This window comes from Lissotriton vulgaris, chromosome 3_1, assembly GCF_964263255.1.
Source record: "Lissotriton vulgaris chromosome 3_1, aLisVul1.2, whole genome shotgun sequence".
NCBI lineage: Eukaryota > Metazoa > Chordata > Amphibia > Caudata > Salamandridae > Lissotriton > Lissotriton vulgaris.
Genome location: NC_141689.1, coordinates 747,590,314 through 747,609,748, shown reverse-complemented (window position 1 = coordinate 747,609,748; position 19,435 = coordinate 747,590,314).

The window sequence follows — 19,435 nt, the reverse complement described above, 5'->3', positions numbered from 1 at the left end:
ATCCCTTGCTTCTTCTTAAGATATTGGTCCATTAGAGATCAGGGCTGTAGAGGTCTCATTCACAGGCATCACAATATTTTTTAATGAGAGATCTAGAGGCATAGTTTGTGGCTCAAGGACCACAGGTTTCTTCTTGAAGTCTAAAGGCTTTGTTTGGGACTCTGGGACCAAAGGCATCTTCTTGAGGTTTAAAGGACATGATTGGGGTTCCTGATCCCTCTGCTTCTTGCTAAGGGTGGATTTGTTTGAGGGGGAGTTTCCCTTTTGAGGCATGGAGAGGGTTCAGATACGCAGCATCGCTTTTACACCGAACAGGCATTACTGTGACTGGGATTGTAAGCATGTCTCCGTTGTTGGCACCCTCCTTGTGTAGAATAGACATTCTTGTAGGTGTGTTCAACACGTTGGAAGAGGGCTTGATTGTACATTTCATGACTGTACCCGTTCTCTGTTGTATGTGCGTGTAGTATGTGCAGAGCTTATTCTGGCGTACACGCCTACTCAACATTTTGTTGCAGGCTCTGCATTTTGGACTGTCTTTGTTATGTCCCTTAATGGTTTCGCAGATCTCTTAACCTTACACGTATTTTCACTGGTGTTCTTTTGAATGGCTCCTAGAATGTAAGATAAAAAATATATATATATATATTAGAAAAAATAAGGAACCTGTATAAGCAGTTTACACAACCCACAAACACCCCATCACAATTATTTCCACACGGCCCCTTTATACCCCCAGTACTACATGGCGGTGGCCCCTTAGACTTGCGAGAATAAAATCCAGAGATTTCTTTTTTTGCACCCTTTTGTTAAAACACACCCGTTAGAGGTCTTTTCCCAGCTCCTTTCTTTGTCACCAATCCCTTTCTAGATGTTGAAGCTTTCCAGTTTAGCTACCTTTACTTTTGTTTGTGACACTGCAGTCTCTTGCACATCCCTGCCGACTGTGCATGGCACTGTGGGCCCTGCAAAGAAAAAAATAATTACATTAGCAATCCCTTCTGAGGATCCCTCCTACAGTATGCCCCTGGGGTTTTTGGTCTAACAAAGTCTAGGTCTTAGATAGTTTAAAGAACCCTGGCATTTTTGATTTACCTGAACGAACCCCATTATCCTGCACACTCGATGTGTCTTGAGCCCCCAGGTACTGCTCTAGATCATCGGGGATCCGGGGGCCTAAAACAGTGAGTTTGGGTCCCGCGCCAACTCCCGCACAATCCCCCAGAGTTCCGCCTGGACCACGCGGTCTCTAGGGTGCTTTTAAATGATAAAACTGCCTCGATCCCCCCACAGCGCCTGCACAAGTCCCCAGAGTACCATGCCTGGAAGCGGGCTCTGGGGGCCTTTCTTTTTAGTAAAAAAATGGGGGGCCTCAAGCCCACCCCCGCCACTGCACCTGCACAAGCCCCATAGGCCCACAACATCGAGGGCCCTAGGGCCTACAACAGTTAATTTGTGCCTTGGGCCCCATCAAAACCTGCCAAACTTGGCACATGCCCAGAGTCCCGCACTTAGGTAGCGGACTCTGTGGCCCTTTATTTTTATAAAAATGGGCCTCGAGCCTCACCCACACCCGCAGCACAAGCCCTAGTGTCCCACCGCAGAAAATGGGCTCTGGGGGCCTTTATTTTCTCATAAAACAGGACCTCAACCTCGCGCCATGGCCGCACGATCCCCCAGAGTCCCGCACTTGGGCTATTGGCTCTGGGGTCGCAGATTGCGCCAAAGACCCCGGCCACTGCACACGGAACAGCACTCGGACTGCGCTGACTCTAGCGGGGCTTCAATTTTAAAAACGGGGCCTCGCACCCCACACAGCCCCAAGATCGCACAAGTCCCAGAGCCATGCATTGAACTGCTGGCTGTGGGACATTTATTTTTTATAAATAAGGGGGCATCAATCTCCCTGCAACATGTTGCCCCAGAGCCTTATCGGATCTCGAGGGCTCTGGGGGCTACCGACACACCAGGGTCCCATCCAGGAATCCTAGTAATCACCTTTAGGTCCTACCCCCAGCTGGGTCCTATACACCTGTCAAAAAGGTTCAGAAGTTATGTGCCTTCCCGCTCACTCAGATCTTCCAACCTGAACCTGCTGGTGACTCCCAAATTCAGACTAGCCACGAAAGGAGGAAAGTCCCTTGGAGTGCTGGGTGCCAGGGCCTGGAATAAACTACCACTCCAATTGTGCCAGATCCCGTAAGGGAACCTTTTCCGAAAGGCTCTAAAGACATGGATTTTTAAACTCACAGACACAGCCTGTTTAGCCCTAGTCTAACCCCAATCCCTAGAGATAACAGATACTGTCTTACCGGTGCCTCACTAGCTCTCCGGCCAAACACCTTCTAGGCACGGGTGGTTAGCGCCAAGATGCTCCGTGGAGTATAAGTCGCGCTTTACAAAAATAAAATTACATTACATCCACACAGTCCAGAGGCCCACACTTGGGAAAGAGGCTTCTAGGGTTTCTATTTTTATAAATACAGGGGGGTCTCCAAACCCACAACAAGGCAGCTACGAGTCCCAACACTAGAGTGCCCGTCACTAACCCAGAAACCCTTCCAGACCTCAGAGTGCTCTGGGGTTACAACAATAGTTTTTGGTGGACCCATCACTTTCCTTCCAGCCTATGAACCGGGTCGCCGCCCCGAGTCATCTTGTTACCGTTTTGGCTCCCAAAGCATAAACCCCAACCAGCCAACTACCACCAAATGTGGCAGCCTGAGACAGTTCACCGCCAGCATAACCAGAGGATGAGTAAAACACTGTAATTTATTTGTTTTTTATTTGCAAAGTGTTTAATATCTTTTGCATGGCCTGAAAGCATTAAAACAAATGTTCTTCATGTAAAAATGCTTTCTAGGTGCTGTAAAATACACAGATGTATCTGCATGTCCCATAATACATTATGTACCATGAATTCACACACCAGCAGCCTCTTCGCCAGCACCACCCTTATTCACATTATTTGCCTGCACACATATCGCTAAACTCCCTGCTTCAGAAACACCTTTATTCCCTTCAAATACAAGCCTCATATGTTTTAAACACCATTTCAAACCTTAAGTTGGAACCATTTACACCCTCATAGCCTCTAGCATTAGTCATATTAAATGTACCCCATCATGGTAAAATTCTTCTATAAGCTGCATAATCGTAAGGGTACAACCCTGCAGGACTGGCTTTTTGACAGGCTAAATGATCTTGCCCCGGAATTGACATCTCGCCTGACACCGAAACGGGTCTCTGCGCCTTGGTTCACCGCTGCACTGTCGGCTACGCGGCAGCAGTGCAAGGTAGCCAAAAGAGCCTGGCGGGCACAATATGATACTGCTGCCAAGTTGGCCTACAAAACGGTGGTTAAGGCTTATCACCGGGACATTCGCCTGGAAAAAAAAGCATATCTAGCCAGGAGAATAGAAGCTGCTTCTAACTCCTGCAAGGAGATTTTCTCCATTGTGAGAGAATTCACTTCCCCATGGTCTAATACCTCGGACGAAAAGCCATTAGGTACCTGGGCTACGGACCTTGCTGATTTCTTTACGAGCAAGATCCAACGCATTCAGGATTCATTCCTTGCACCAGTGTCCACGGTCCAGACTGAACCTGACATCACCATATCACCGCAGGCCTGGCCAGGTGTGACGCTGAGTGTGTTTCCACCGATTTCTGCTCCTGACTCCTTAGCTCTAATGGGCAATTTAAAATCGGGTTCACCCCTTGACCCATGCCCTGCTAAATTTCTAGCGAAAGTTGCGGAGGTGATTAACCCTCTGGCTAACCCGCTGTTAAATCTTTCGCTGAGTCATGGAGTGGTCCCACAAGCTTGGAAACAGGCGATGGTGATTCCCTTGCTCAAAAAGCCAGGCCTAGATCCGAAGGCCCCAGTTAATTATAGGCCCATCTCTCTGTTGCCGGCTCTCACGAAGATTTTGGAAAAACACGTTCAAGGTGTGCTTTCCAATTTTCTTGAAACCAACGAGATCCTGCATGCCACCCAATCGGGCTTTCGTCCCCATCTTAGCACAGAGACTGCGCTCCTGGAGGTCTCGGAAACCATTAAAGGGGTTCTGGACTCTGGGGGCAAAGTCATGCTGGTGATGTTAGACCTGTCGGCGGCGTTCGACACCGTTTCCCATGATGGTCTTCTCGCCAGACTCTCTGAGATAGGTCTACGGGGGACGGTGTTCGACTGGTTTTCCTCCTTTCTAGCCGGCCGCCGGCAAACGATCTGGGCTCCGCCTGATTCCGCCGTGATGCCGCCTCTGGGAGTCGGGGTCCCTCAGGGCTCTATCTTGAGCCCGACCCTCTTCAACATCATTATGACCCCGTTGGCGGCGTTGGTGGAGTCGCATGGCGCCCAGATCGTATCCTACGCGGATGACACCCAGCTCCTCTTCTCTTGTAAGAGAGGAGGGGACTTTGATGGGGAGAGTATTCGGGATTGCCTTGGGGCTGTTTTTCAATGGTTCCATCTGAACAGCCTCAAGTGCAATTCCGATAAGTCCGAGGTACTTTTCGTTGGGTGTGACACAGAGCCAGATTGGCAGGCCTGGTGGCCAATGAATATGTTCCCTCCGTCTGGTTCCTCCAAGGTTGCCAAGAATCTGGGGGTCAAGATGGATAATAGGCTAACCTTGAAATCCCAGATCCTGGGGGTGTCGGGCACTTGCTTCGGCATCCTTAGGATGCTGCGGAGGTTTCTTCCCCTGCTTTCCGAGGAGCACAGGGCACTGACAGTCCAGGCTCTGATTGGGTCCAGGTTGGATTATTCCAACATTCTTTACCTGGGCCTCCCAGAGTACTTGCTGCAGCGGCTTCAAGTGGCTGCAAGGGCAATCTATGGTCTTAATAGGCGTTCCAGTGCCTCGGGCCTGTTGAAAACTTTGCACTGGCTTCCCATCCGCAAGCGGATCGCCTTTAAGGCTCTGACTCTGGCCTATAAAGCTCTTCACAAGGGGGGAGCTAAGTACCTCCAAAAGAGACTGGTCTTTTATCAACCGACCAGGTCTCTGAGGTCGGAATCCCTGTACTTGGCAGTTGTTCCACGTGTAAAGAAAGCGCGCCTCGGAGGCCGCTCTTTTGGATTGCTGGCACCACAGTTGTGGAACTCTTTGCCGCTTGCTCTGCGGGGAGCCACTAGCCTGCTGGCTTTTAGAAAAGGCCTTAAAACTTGGCTGTTTACTCAGTAGCCTGTCTACTGTGAGTTTTTGTCTGGCACACCGTTTATTCTTTTATCTGGTGTTATGTTATTCTGTCGCAGTTTTTCCTTTCTCCAATAAAGCGCCGGGACACTCTTTTTGAGTAGCCGAGCGCTATATAAAAGAATAAATAACATAACATAACATAACATAACACCACAACCAAAACTAGCCTTTATTCACATTACATACAGCTCCCTTGCGCTTTGCGCCTTTAAAAAAAAAATTCAATGACAACCACATTTTATCTCCAACCTTGTTCCCATAGGCACCATCCCACAACTATTTCAACATTATTTGAAACAATATAAACACAGTCCTACATAACGCTAGGTACCATTTTAAAACTACAGCATTGTTCACCTTAAATGATTCACCTTAAATGCATTCCCCTAATACTTTAAATAAAACCTTACATCCTTAAAGATGCAACATTGTGCCACCCCTATTTTATTTACCTCCATTAACGTGTAGCATGTGGCATCAATCTGTGAGAAGTTACTCTGATCCATTATTCCCTTTAAATTCCTGAGCTGAGTACGTCGTTCCAAAAGGGGTTTTTGATGGCTATTTCTGCTGACCCCTAAAGTGTGATTTTTATACTTGTCCTGGCATGGTAATTAGGTCACCATCCTTTATGGAGGGGAGGGTTTAAAACCAGGTAGTGGGGTCCCTTGGTGGGAAACTTTTCTGACTGATGTACAGCTTATGCTAGATGCCACTTTACCATTTGACATCTGTTAATTAAACTTACTTCCTGTCGTGGGAAGAGCTGGGTAATCACCTGTGCTTAGGAATCATTCTCATGGGAAGGATGGCTCTGGCTGAAGTTTGGGGACATTACGGAGGACCAGGGTACATTTTCTAATCGGGGCCTTGTTTGTTAGATACACCCATTAGCATTTTGACATCTGCCTGTTAAACCTACGGCCTGTCTTGGGAAGAGCTGCGTAATCTGCTGTGTTTGGGACTCATTCTCCTTGAAGATTGGCTCGGTCTGAAGTTTATGGACATGCCGGATGACCAGGGTACAGTTTCTAACCGGGGCCTTGTTTGTTAGACACACCCATTAGCATTTTGACATCTGTTAATGAAACCTACAGCCTGTCTTGGGAAGAGCTGCGTATTCAGCTGTGTTTAGAACTCATTCTCCTGAGAAGATTGGCTCCGGTTGCTTAGTTTTTTTTTCCTCTTCTCTGCTTCACTCTGCTCACAACTATTGTCACTTTACCACTTTGACACCTACATGCCAGAGCCCTTTCTTGGGAAATTGTCTTTTTGTTCTTGTGTTTTTATGTCGTGACTTGTGAGCCTACCGGTTAGTTTTCTGCCACCAGCCAAGGCTTGGACGCGTTTCAAATTGCAGCATCTGCTTCTAAAGAAAGACATTTAAAAAAAAACACCTCTGCCCAACAAACACTAATGTTAGACAGCCATGCTGCCATAGGTTCAGGACTTGGGCCTGCCTGCTCAGCCACAATCTGTCACAGCTCTGCAGCCCACATTTTAAACATGCCCAGACACCTCCCTCTTACATGAACGCCCTTTTTTGAGCACACATTTCTTTTTACATTACCTAAATGCCCTGCTAGCCTAACACAGCCTTCAACACTGTCCCACGTTCTGACACACCCTTTGTGCCACACCGCCACACAGCTCAGCTCCGGTTAGGGCAGCCACACATACATCATGTCCACATATTTTCTGCGCATGAACTGTCACTTTTAGGACAAAAACGACCTGTCACTTTTGGGGACATGCATGATGAGTTAAGGTATCCTGTCTTTCTACTAGTACATAAATCTCAAATAATGAAGAAAGAACTCAGTAAAGTTTGACTGGAAAATCAGCATAGATTTGCCTCCTAAGAATGGGGTAAGAATGCAGAAATCCGTCTCTTTTATAGGGCTTCACACATTTACTACATTAATATATGGTTCACATATTAGCGCATTTAAAGTTTGGAAATGGATTTTCAAAACAACTGCAATGGGGAAAATGTCTTACTATACACCCCTTAAGGCTTATAGGCTTCTACCAGGTATATTCTCAGATGAAATGTCATTAAAGTGGCAGAGGAAAGGGTTTGGAATTTTGGGGGATTTGTACCTGGATAATGGGGGCTGTAAGTCATTCGAGGAAATATTGGCCCAGTTTGCTTTTCCTAGAACCTATTTTTTTAAGTTTCTTCAAATTCGCGATTTTTTGGCTCACCTTAATGTGGGTATGCAAACAAATATGGTGGTAGAAGGGTTTAGAATACAGGTTAAAATTGGAGTTCTATATCAAATGTTACTTTCGGGAAGACCAGATGACCTTGATAAAGTTAGGTTGAAGGGGGTTACTGTTTTAGGGGACTCTGAAATTGAAGTGGAGGATATGCCTATGCTGGCAAAAGAATCATTCATGTCTGCAAACTTAAAAGTCCAATTCTTTAAGACCTTATTTGATTTATATTATACCCCTGCACGAATGGCAAAATGGGGGGGTGGATATGAGGGTAAATGTTTTTGTTGTAGGGAGGATGACGCGGATAGTTTACATATTTTTTTGGGGTGTGTTAAACTCCAAAGTTTCATTGCGGATATTGAAAGGTTTTTGTCATTGTTTATTAAAACGCCTTTAGTTATTACACCGGCTATGATGCTATTGGGGAAAATTCCTACAGATAGGGCGTTGGATGTATTATATCAACATAGGTATTTTTTTTTTCAATGACGGTAGCCCAGTTGTGTATAGCAACTGAGTGGCTACAGGAAAATCCACCTGTCCAACAATGGTGAGCCAAAATGTATAGTTTATATAAACTGGAATGGGGTCTCTTTTCAGTTAAGGGATCTAGGAGGAAACTACTGGGTCGGAAAATTTGGGGTGCTTTCCGTAAATATTGTGAGGATTGATATTTGTGGATATGAATGAATTATGTAGAATATGATTGAAAGGCTCCATTTTTCTGTATTTGCTTTTCTCCCCTTCTTTGCTTATGTATGGTTATTGATATTTATTATGATGATCTGTGCTGATTTATTTATTTGTTCTTGCTGTATTTTTTATGTCTATGAAATGTAATGGATTTCTTTCTTTTTTGTGAATGGGTTTTTTCGCTGTGAAAATATACATAAAATAAAAAATATATATATATATATATATGGTTCACATGCATATAACCAATAGAAATTAGTCAAAAAGTAACTGTTACATCAAAATACATTTGAGAATGTTCTCACTATTCTAATAAATGGAGTTCCAACATCTGTTCTCAGCACATGAAATGTTACATAGTATCTTATTCAATCAAACAAAGCATCTTTATTCGGCAGGGAAACCGGTCATAAAAGCAGTTTAAAATACACACAAAAAAGATAAAAATGAACATCAACAGCAACCAACATAAACCATATGGAACTTGAGTAAAAGCATGGCACACATATATAAATAACGAAGTGCAAGATTATAGTCAAAGTGCAAAGTGCTTCTTGAGCGTACGGCTGCCTTAAGAAACAAACTTACGCAACAACAGGTTTTATTGACAATTAAGTTTTGCAGACACCTAAAATATTGTTCAGTCTGGGACAATTGTTCTGTCCTTGAGAAAGTACACTCTGTTTAGGCAGATTCAGGGAATCATTTTTTAAGCTAGTGAAATCAGCAAGTCTTCATTATAACACAGAATAACAGTGATTCAAGTCACATTAGATGGCGACGTCAAGGCAAGATCGATGATGAGAACTAAATTGTCCCAAGTTAAAGAAAACATAAATTATTACTTTCTAAACATGGATGTTTTGAGATTTAAGCAAACCAACGTTATCACGATCAACTGTTATCTTCTATACTTTTGAAACATTGAAGTCTATTGAGCAAGATGGGGTCTCTTCATGCTCTGCTCTTGTGTATGTGTAAGAGGACACTAAACAAGGCTTTTGTTCAAATTTCAGGAGGCATTTGGAAGCTACCATCATTGTATCATCTTGGATCCCTTTGATAAAGAACCGTCTTTTTATACATTAATAACCGATTCACAGCTTCTGCAAAAGCACATTTTCACAGAGATTGGAAAAAACACTTTTCTGGCTGACTATCAAGAACAAAATAGAATAAAATACAATTGAGCACACACAGTTACTAAGTCTTGCCTAAAGCTAAAACACTGACATTATTATTAAACAGGCAATATTCTAGCCCAAACCATCGGTACAGACTAGAATACATTCTATACACAAACATTAGCCATGTTAAAATGCAGCAGGTCCAATAATGTACGCACCTTCACATGCACATTCATAAGCCACACATGCCAAAATTGTGTGTGCTTGTTTATGTGCCTTGTTTCTAAGTGCTCAATATATTATATTTTGGCAAATCTGTAGACATCTATGCAATAAAGATTTAGACTAGGCTTGGGTGGAACCTGCAGAGTTTTGCTTTGTGGAATTCCATGGAGTTCCCAAAAAAGTTAGCGAGATTGAAGAATGCTTGTGCACTCATTTGCTCTACTTTTTCAGGGCAATAGCATGTTCCATGTTGAAATATCAGCGTGAATGGCACCACGTGGTGAGCATGGGCCTTGCCATTTTCTTTACCGGCTTTCTCTGTTCCGCTGTGCATGACGCTCAGCCTTTCTTTTAGTCGGTGCCAATACTCCTCCATCACACTCTTCCTCCCCTCAATTTCTCATTTTTATCAGTGTGTGACTTTCTGTGTGGGTATTTTGTTTTTGTCTTTTTTTTTCTTGGCGTTTTGTATTTTTGGGTGTTTTTCCTTCTTCTTTGTATTCCACTTCCCTCCTGCGTTGCTTACAGAGAGCAAGTGGCGGCATCAACTGCTGTGGGGGAGAGTGCGCCAGTGTGTGCGCCATAGTACTCGTGTGTGCGCCACAGTACTGGAGTGCAGCACGCCACAGCAGCTTACACAGGACTGGGTGAACTTAGTAGATTGTGAACAGAGCCTGCTTGACCTGCTGGGTCAATCAATCAATCAATCAAAGACATTTATAGAGCGCACTACCTACCCGTAGGGTCTCGAGGCGCTGGGGGGGGGGGTGCCGTTACTGCTCGAACAGCCAGGTCTTGAGCTTCTTCCTGAAGGAGAGGTGGTCTTGTGTCAGGCGCAGGTCGGCAGGGAGGGAATTCCAGGTCTTGGCTGCCAGGTAGGAGAAGGACCTTCCTCCTGTGGTGGCTCTGCGGATGCGTGGGACGGCGGCGAGGGCGCGGCTGGTAGATCGGAGGTGGCGTTTGGGAGCGTAGAAGTTGATTTGGTTGTTGAGGTAGCTCGGGCCTTGATCGTGTAGGGCTTTGTGTGCGTGGGTGAGGAGGTTGCAGAGCTTGGTGAGTAATCCTTTTTTGTTTTCTAAAAATGCTAATATTTTTTTCCAAGTAGCATGCTGCTCACATTCAGAGGTAAGTTAAGCTTATGTGACAAACCAGCTTGAGCTAGCCAGGTGCTTGGTGCTACCTATTCGTACTCATCAGTGCTTGCCTTGGGCTAATTATTTGAATTGTGATGCAAACTCCCCTGTCCTGTCTCTAAGATAGAAGTATATCAGGGAGTTAGCGTTCTCTGTGCCTTTATTTACGTAGCTCATACAGTCCCAATCTCCCAGTGATATGTAGTATGCATTGAAAAGGGAAACTGAGTTGGCTCATCAAAGTTATTAAGAATAGGGTTGAAGAAATAAGGAATAGGTCAATAGGCGATCTGATTTAGAAAAGTGCAATGCTAATGTGTCTGTCAAAATTGTTTTGGGGAGATTAACAGTACCACTAATCTATTATTTGTATCTTCTTTATTTCATACATACACACACAAGGGCGAGAGGGCATCAGACCAGGCTGATGGAGGGACAGCAGCAGCGCCGCTGCCAATGGTTTTGCTGGCCCCAGTAAGTCCTGTTATTATTAAATCCCTAACTTTTGCCTCTCCCTGCTGTTATACTCATTTTGTTTTGTTCATTTTTGTACACTGTCTCCTTTTTTCAACTCCTCTATCTAATGTTTGTTTAATTCTTATTATCCTATCCCTGCATTATCCTTTTTCTATATTTCATGTTTCTGTAGTTGACTTCCTACCGTATGTTGTTTTCTTTTGCTTTTGTAGTAAGCTTTCACTCTCCCCTTATAGCTCGTCTGGTAATTCAATATTGCTTTATTTCGATTTTGGTTGCAAATCATAAAAGCATACATTACAAGTCATGCATATATTCATGAATAAATACAATCATGTAACCATTTATAATACAATTAAAAAATACAGTATTTACAGAATAAAATGTTAATCGATTGGCAACCTGCAAGTTGAATTTATACAAATGTCTGAGCATTACTTATTGCGTTATTAAAATTCAGGTTTCAATGTTGCACAGGGAGCAAACTAGGGTCAGACGATGGCGAACAACACATTTAAGGAAGCTCGCCGCTAGAAAAACCAACCGCTCGCCCCGTAACAACTGTAAAAAAAGTAATGCTGGACGGTATTGTGTAAGACCAGTGCTCTTTAGTATGGGTATAAGCCATTTTTTCCTAAGGTTAGAATAAAAAGTACAAAAAAATAAAGTGTGCGGAGTAGATTGTAACGAAACACCATCACAGGGACAAGGGGGAAGTGTTTTTGCCCAATTATTCCTAGTGGGAAATGCGACCAATCTATAAAAGAAATTCATTCTAAACGTTACCAACAGGTGGCGTTCATAACTCTTGGTGTTATAGGTGAGGTACGGCTGTATTGCAGGTTCTGTTTGTGTAAGCAAGGCATGAGTAACAGAGGGTTTAGTAATCTCATTTGTTAATCTCAAAGCCTCTAAATGAGCCAAACATTTCTTTTTTAGAACCTTTCTCGGTACCTCGCAAATTAGGGAGGGATTTAAATAGTATTGGTCCCACCCCAGATCATGGAAAAATCTGGCTATATATCGCAGCCACCTTGAGTTATTGGCGTCATCCATTTTCAAGCAGTCAGATGGAATAAGCTGGATAAGGGTTGCCTTATCTGAGGTCCAGATCCTGTGCCACAGTAACAATGGTTCAGTTTTTGCTAGGTCCATAACATATGAAAGACCTAGCTCGATGTGACAAGCAAGAGAACCCGAGCTACCAGGAACTCCTAAAAGATATCTTAGAAAGGAGTTTTCTACCCTTTGAATGCTGTCAAGAGCAACCAAGCCCCAAAGACCAGCCCCATACAGAGCCACAGAAAGACATTTTGCTTTATAGATCTTTATCATTTTCAGGGGCGCTCTCTTTCCCAGCTTTCTGGCAAAGTTGGTTAAAGCAGCTGTGGCTCTTAAAAAGAGCAGTTTACGAGTATCCACGGCTGCTCTCCATGACAATTGGTGGTCTATTGTTATGCCTAGATATGAATATTTATCAGTGGTCGCTATTTTTTCTTTGTTGAGGTAAATCCACTCTCATAACAAAGGTTTTACTGATGTTTATTTTCAAATCCAGACCAGCCATAAACCTTGAGTATCTATCCATATACTTTTGCAGTTCAATGGGGGTGCGGGCTAGTATTACTGTATCATCCGGATACAGTAATGCGGGAATTGGGCGGTTTTCCACCATTGGGAGGTCTTGAGAATCCTTCAACATCTCACTTTCCAGCCCATTCGTATAAAAAGTGAAAAGGAAGTGTGCCAGGACACACCCTTACCTCACCCCTCTTTCTATTGGAAACTCCTCCGTCAACTCTCCACCCATTCCATAGCGGACTTTTGCTGTGGCATTTGAGTAAAGTTCTCTCAGGAACTTTACTTTGTTCGATGGTGCCCCCATATCGATCAATAAAGACCAAAGTTTAGAATGGGAGACACAATCGAACGCGGATGATAAATCCACATAGACCATATAAAGGTCTCCGCCTTTGATAGAAACATATTTATCAATCAGGAGGGAGAGATTTAGGACCTGCTTGATAGTCCCTAGGCCTTGACGAAACCCATATTGTAGGTCTGAAATAATTCTACCTTCCTCTGCCCAATCTTGTAACAATTCTCAAATGACTCGACCTGCCACTTTACCAAGGGAGTCTAAAAGTGAGATTGGGCGGTAGCAAGAAACAGACCCTCTGTCCCCTTTTTTAAATATGGGAACTAATTCGGAACGTGACCAAGATTCCAATAATCCAACGTTACAAGTTGCGTTCAGGACTCTGGTGAGAAGGGGGGTCCATAGATCCATTTGGGCTTTGAACAGATCAATTGGGACGCCATCGGGACCAGGCGCCTTCCCATTTTTGCTGGCTTTCAGAGCCTGTACAACTTGTATCATTGGGAACTGCAGGTCGATGGGGTAAGAGCTGGATCGATCATTAAGTCTGGGATCTCCTAAGTTTTGTGAGTCCGGGCTAGAAGAAAAGATCTTGGTAAAGTGTTGAACCCAGTCTTTCTCTGCTATTGCTACCTCAATTTTCGGGAGCTTATTATTATCGTTTAAGAAAAGGAGATTTGACCACTTGCCAGAAAGCAGCTGAGTACTTGTAGGTGCAGCTTTCGTGCAATTGGTCCCAAATTTGGTTTTTTAATTCCCTCTTCCTCGATTTGAGTGCTAGATTATATATCTTCCACAACTTTTTTACCTCCTGGGGGATCCTGACCGATTTCCTGAGGGCAGTTTTTAGATTAGGGTATGCCACCGTGCATGCGTGGTTAAACCAACCTTTTTTCTGCCTAGGTTGTTGCTTGATTTCAATCCAGAGCACCTCTTTTATTGTTTTTAGAATTGCCTCAAAACTGATAATGATTTCTTGGTCGGATACATCCGCACTAAGACATTTTATAAAATGTGGGAGAGCCCTTGTTACCACTTGCTTTGTTGTTTCTGCGGGATCTACTTTCCCCCATTTCAAAGCGTAGCCATTTATTCTATTTAAGGCCAAGTTGTTTTGTGTTAAAATGGAGCTATATCCACTCCTTGGGTTCTGGGACAGTGGCATGGAGATACTAATTGGAGTGTGATCGCTTAGTTGGATTTTGTGTGAGGTGAACACTGCTTCTGTCAACATATCGCCATTTGAGACCAAGATATAATCTATGTCTGATTGATGTCCCCTCCCATGGAATGTTGGAGAAAGTAGCAAATCTTCCTTATTGGCATTATTTGCTATTACTAGGTCTAATTCAAGCAATATTTCATTAAGGAGGTTGCCTAGAGTGCAATGCCTAAAGTGTGTGATTGGATTGCTGGCTTCATCTATGATGCCACAGATACCATTGCCCTCAATTGTACATGGACCCAGGTTGAAGTCTCCCCCCCAGATAATTGTCACACCCTTGTCAGTCTTTCTCATGCAAGTTAAGAGAGTGGATCGAATCAGTGTTCCCGCATTCAATGCATCTAAAACTGTCAGGTTATTGTAGAAATTTACCACGAGGAAATCTTGCTTGTTGTTAAGGCATAGCCGTAAAATCTGGAAATTTGGGTCTGATTTGATAGATACGACTTTAGTCATATTAAGGAGGTTTGAAATATAGATTTTTAGGCCTCCTTTCACTCTGCCTGAGGTAGAAGGTTTGGCAGGTGAAAAATAGGTCTTGAATCCCTCCATATGTATTGCATCACATGCCCAGGTCTCCTGTAGTGCTAAGATGTCAAAGTTTGGAATAAAATCTATCCATTTATCGTTAGTGACTTTCGCCCGCTGCCCTGCCACATTCCAAAATAAGACAGAGATATGATGTTTGTCCTCAACCCCTTTATGTCCCCCATTATCCGATTTCAAACTAATATCAGTTCTAAAGTAATGATCCTGTTTGGGATGGGAAACTAGGGAGGGGTAATTTTGATCTGCACTCTGAGTCACAGGAACATTCGCTGTGTCTTTCGGACAGGGTTGCTTTGGGCATTGGGTAGGTGGAGTGCCAGTTGAGAGTTGTTGCTCAATGGTCATCGATGGAACCTTTTGTGGGCTAGCAGAACTGTTTTTAACTACAATCCCTGACTCGAGTCAGTCGATTCCTTCCATGCCTGAGAAGGCAGCATAACGATTGTGAAGTGGAATGAGATAGTTGGGTTGTTGGTAACAAGGGTACCTGGGGTGGTCTTCCAGGTTCAAAGGCGGGTGCCTAAACCAATCAATCTGACTTTGGATCGGCGGCTCTCTGTAATTTCCCATAGGCTGGAACAATGGTCGAGCATTATTTACCAGAGGCCTGGGATGGCCTTCTAGATCTAAGGATGAATGCCTTGACCAACCATTCAGATTTTGGGATGGAGGTTCTCTATAATTTGCAATGGACTGAAACAATGATTGAACGTTGGTTGCCGGGGCCGTTGAAATTCTGGGGTAAAAATATGTCAGATCGCATGTATTTATGGTGTTACTAGCATTATGCGGAATCCAATTAATAATATGACCAACAGCTCTTTTGTCTTTAAAGTTTATTGTTATTATATCTCCCTTTATGTCTTTTTTCCTATGTTCTATCCAGGGAAGGTGTCTTACATACAGGATTTTGCCATTTAAGTTTGGAGGGAGAGGGCGGTTCTGTTTTAGCCAGTATATTACTTTGTTCCTTAGTTGGTATTCGGCTTCGTTAGTCCCCTCCTCCAAGGGTGGCATGCCAGTTAGAACCACCACGAATGGAACCGCTTCCGGCGGCAATTCCACAGTAAGCTTTTTCAGTGGGGTCTCCCTCCTAAGCTTTTCTTGCTCATTCGCTTTTGGGACACTCCGGGGAGGGTTCGATTTCCCATTTGCCAAGCCCTCCTTATCTTTCTGTTTTGTATTTGTGTTAGGTACTGTTGTTTTAGGAGGAACTAATTTTACAGCTTTTGTTTTAGGTGAATTCACAGTTTTGGTTGCATTTTGGTTTGTAATATTTGGGACTGAGGCGGATTTCAGGGGAGCAGGCGTGAGCTTTTTTAAATCTTTTGTGGCCTCTTTCATTTCTCCCATAACCTGTTCCAGTATTCCCAGTTGCAGACCTATTCTTTTCAACCTCTCTGCTACTGGCAATATGAGGGATTTGATTAGATGTTCCATGTTGCCCAATAAATCAGTGGATGACGAATCTTTTAGTGGTATATGCGGTGGTGTAACTACTATGGATGTTAATGGTGTGTCATCCACCGCGCCTTTGTTGTTCCCGGAGCTAGTATTAGTAATCTTGTTTTTGTTTTTATTCTGACCACAACCTCTTTTCCGTCTTTTTTTGGGGGGTGGACCTATAGCAGCAGTGGATTTGTTGGTCTTTTTTGCCTTTTGGATGGATTGGTTTTTTGGTGGTGGGGTGTCTAACAGTAATTCAACCTCCGGGGTTAAGTTAGCAGAGAGTGTAGAAACATTTATTATTGGATGGCTAGCTACTGGCAAAGTAGGGGATCTATCCTGGAAAATTAGTGGGATGCTGTCTTCAGGGGATGCAACAAAACCCTCCTTTTCACAAGTGAGATTAGGGACTGGGGAGAGAGCCTGCAGCAGCGGGCCCATAGACAAACGTTTGTTCTTAATAAGCTCCACTGAGCGGCATCTATCGGCCCGACGTTCTGCGAGCATTGTTTCCCTGTCAACGTCATTACCAACCCTAATAATGTAGTTATCGAGTGGACCTCGATTGGTACTTCCTGAGGGAAGAGATTTTTCTTTTTGGGTAGAGGACATTGTAACAACAGACAGATAATCAGTCAGATAATCGGTAGGGGGACCGACTGGGCTCCCAGTACAATTCTAACAATGATGGTGCTAGGCCACTATCTAACAAAACATTTGTAACACAAAATACCAGATGGTGGTTATACTAGAGTCGGCTTACTTAGAGGCCTATGGTTGGAGTCATTGTACGTCCTGGGCGTCAGTTATCCAGGTGGAAGGTGAAAGAGAATGGGCCCAGCCCGGCCACCTTTGGCCTCTGAGGGCCTAAGAGGGCCCGCCCTTTGCCCGGGCTTCGCCCGGCGCGTCCCGCGCGCGTCCCGCGCTGCGGTAAACTGAGCCGGGTATAAGTAAGGTATGAGTCCCCGGTGGCGTGGCTGACAGGGGGCGCCGACCAGGTGACTGTGGTCATGCAGGGACTCCTGGGAAAGTGAGTGCCTGCTGCGCGGCGCTCCACCCCTGCTTCCAAGCTGATTCTCACCACAAGCAGTGCAAAGCTCACAATCAGCGTCTCCTCCGGTCTTCCTGCGCGATGCAGCACCCGCGAAGCGGGTGCGGCGAGGAGTGGAGCTGCTGCAGGCACTTCAGGGCAAGAGGCAAAACAAAGCTTCCCAGGTCAGTTTCTCTATCCAGGTAGCAGCGATTCCGCTTTTAGTCAGCGGTATGCGTCCCACTGCAGGCAAGGGCTCAAGGGTTTAAATCAATGTATGAGTCCCCGAGGGCGTGGCTGACATGGGGCGCCAACCAGGTGACTGTGGTCGTGCAGGGACTCCTGGGAAAGTGAGTCCCTGCTGCGCGGCGCTCCACCCCTGCTTCCAAGCTGGTTCTCCCCACAAGCAGTGCAAAGCTCACAGTCAGCGTCTCCTCCTGTCTTCCTGCGCGATGTGGCACCCGCGAAGCGGGTGCGGCGAGGAGTGGAGCTGCTGCAGGCACTTTAGGGCAAGAGGCAAAACAAAGCTTCCCAGGTCAGTTTCTCTATCCAGGTAGCAGCGATTCCACTATTAGTCAGCGGTAAGCTTGTGTGGTATTCTAAGACTAAGAGAGCATATTGTTGGCACTGTGAATATTGCAAGCCCAAGTAAGCTATTATTCACAACACATTTGTTGAGAAGGCTTTCTTGCTCATGCTCAAACACTCAAAACAAGAGATGGCCATAGTCATTGATTCCCCCCAATGTTGTGTTATCATTAATTTATACTGTATACCAGCAGTTTCCATGACAGCACAGTAGGAAAGTATAAGATCCCTCTGTATTTGCCAGCCAAGACCAAATGTCCTTCATTGACCATTGCATCCCTTCATTGTGCTTCAATGACTCAGGGTCATCATAGCTCTGTCCCTCCATTGCGAAATGTTTTTGGTTGGTTTGACTACCTGGCTTTTTTAACATGTAAACCAACAAACCTCCCAAAGTGATAGTTTTGATAGACGAATGCTAACCATACTCTAGTGAGGCATTGCTGTTGTACTTTGTTTTAAAATATTAACAAATCTGGTATATAAAAATGTGTAATTTGTTTTCTGCCCACACACACCACCAGTGCCTGGGGTCGGCAGAGCCAGTGCAATGGAGAAGGACCAGGAGGAGGTAGGAGGGGGAGGAATCCCAGAAGGCAGGAACTGGTGTTAGTCACATTGCTTTCCTAGTGGCAAATGAGGTATACTGTATTTGTTAAGTGAGGCAGAATCCCCACCCATCATCGTTCATCTCCTCCTTGCCTTTGGCATTTTGACACTCGTGACCTAACTGCAGCATGGATCGATTTGGCACTACAGTGTAGACTGTGCAATGTGTGTTTGCTTCAGTTAATGCAGCAGAATGAAGTTTTCAAAGCATTACAAACTGAAAACAATGTGTGTTTCAGTGCCCAGGCAGTCACCTTCTACTAGTACTTCACTCCATCATTCTTTCTTAACCTCTGTCCCGCCTGCCTGAGGGTTAATGTTAGTAATGTTCCCTAATCATGGTCTGCAGGATGTGCATAGCAACCCTCTATTAATTTATAAACTATCTGAAACACACTAGGTGAAGGCAGCAATGTGTGCAGCCTGGTGATACTCCATTAGGAGTATGCAAGTCCAAGCTATACTGCCTGGACTGTATCACTTTATCCACTTACACTCATTTTGATCACCAATGATCAGCAAATTTGCATGACACAACTTTAAATCCCAAATTAGGTAAAACAGGCCCATGCAACCAATTTTAGATATGGACATCATCATGAGTGTGAATTTGTGTCCTGAACAATATGGCATTTATCTCATTGTGACTAATATTACATTTTGGTCACTCACACCAATGGCGCCTGACTCATTTTCCTCGCTTAAGTAGGGGATACCTATGTAATGACAATATTTTCTATATATCCATCTCTATTGCTGGTATTTGTCTGGTCTATGGCAGTTGATTGTAGAACAATATCAGACTATTTCTCCCAAACATCATGTACATGTACTGCCACAGCATTTTATCCATTAGCACCCTAGACAACATGATAGTTGAAGAGACAAGAACATTAGAAATTTGTCGTGATCGTTACAGCCATGTTAAAAACCTTTCTAAGACATACAGGAAGATGCACAGGCTCTATGAATGTGCAAAGGCAGTGGGGTCCTGCAACATCCTTCAATCTATCACACCTGCAAG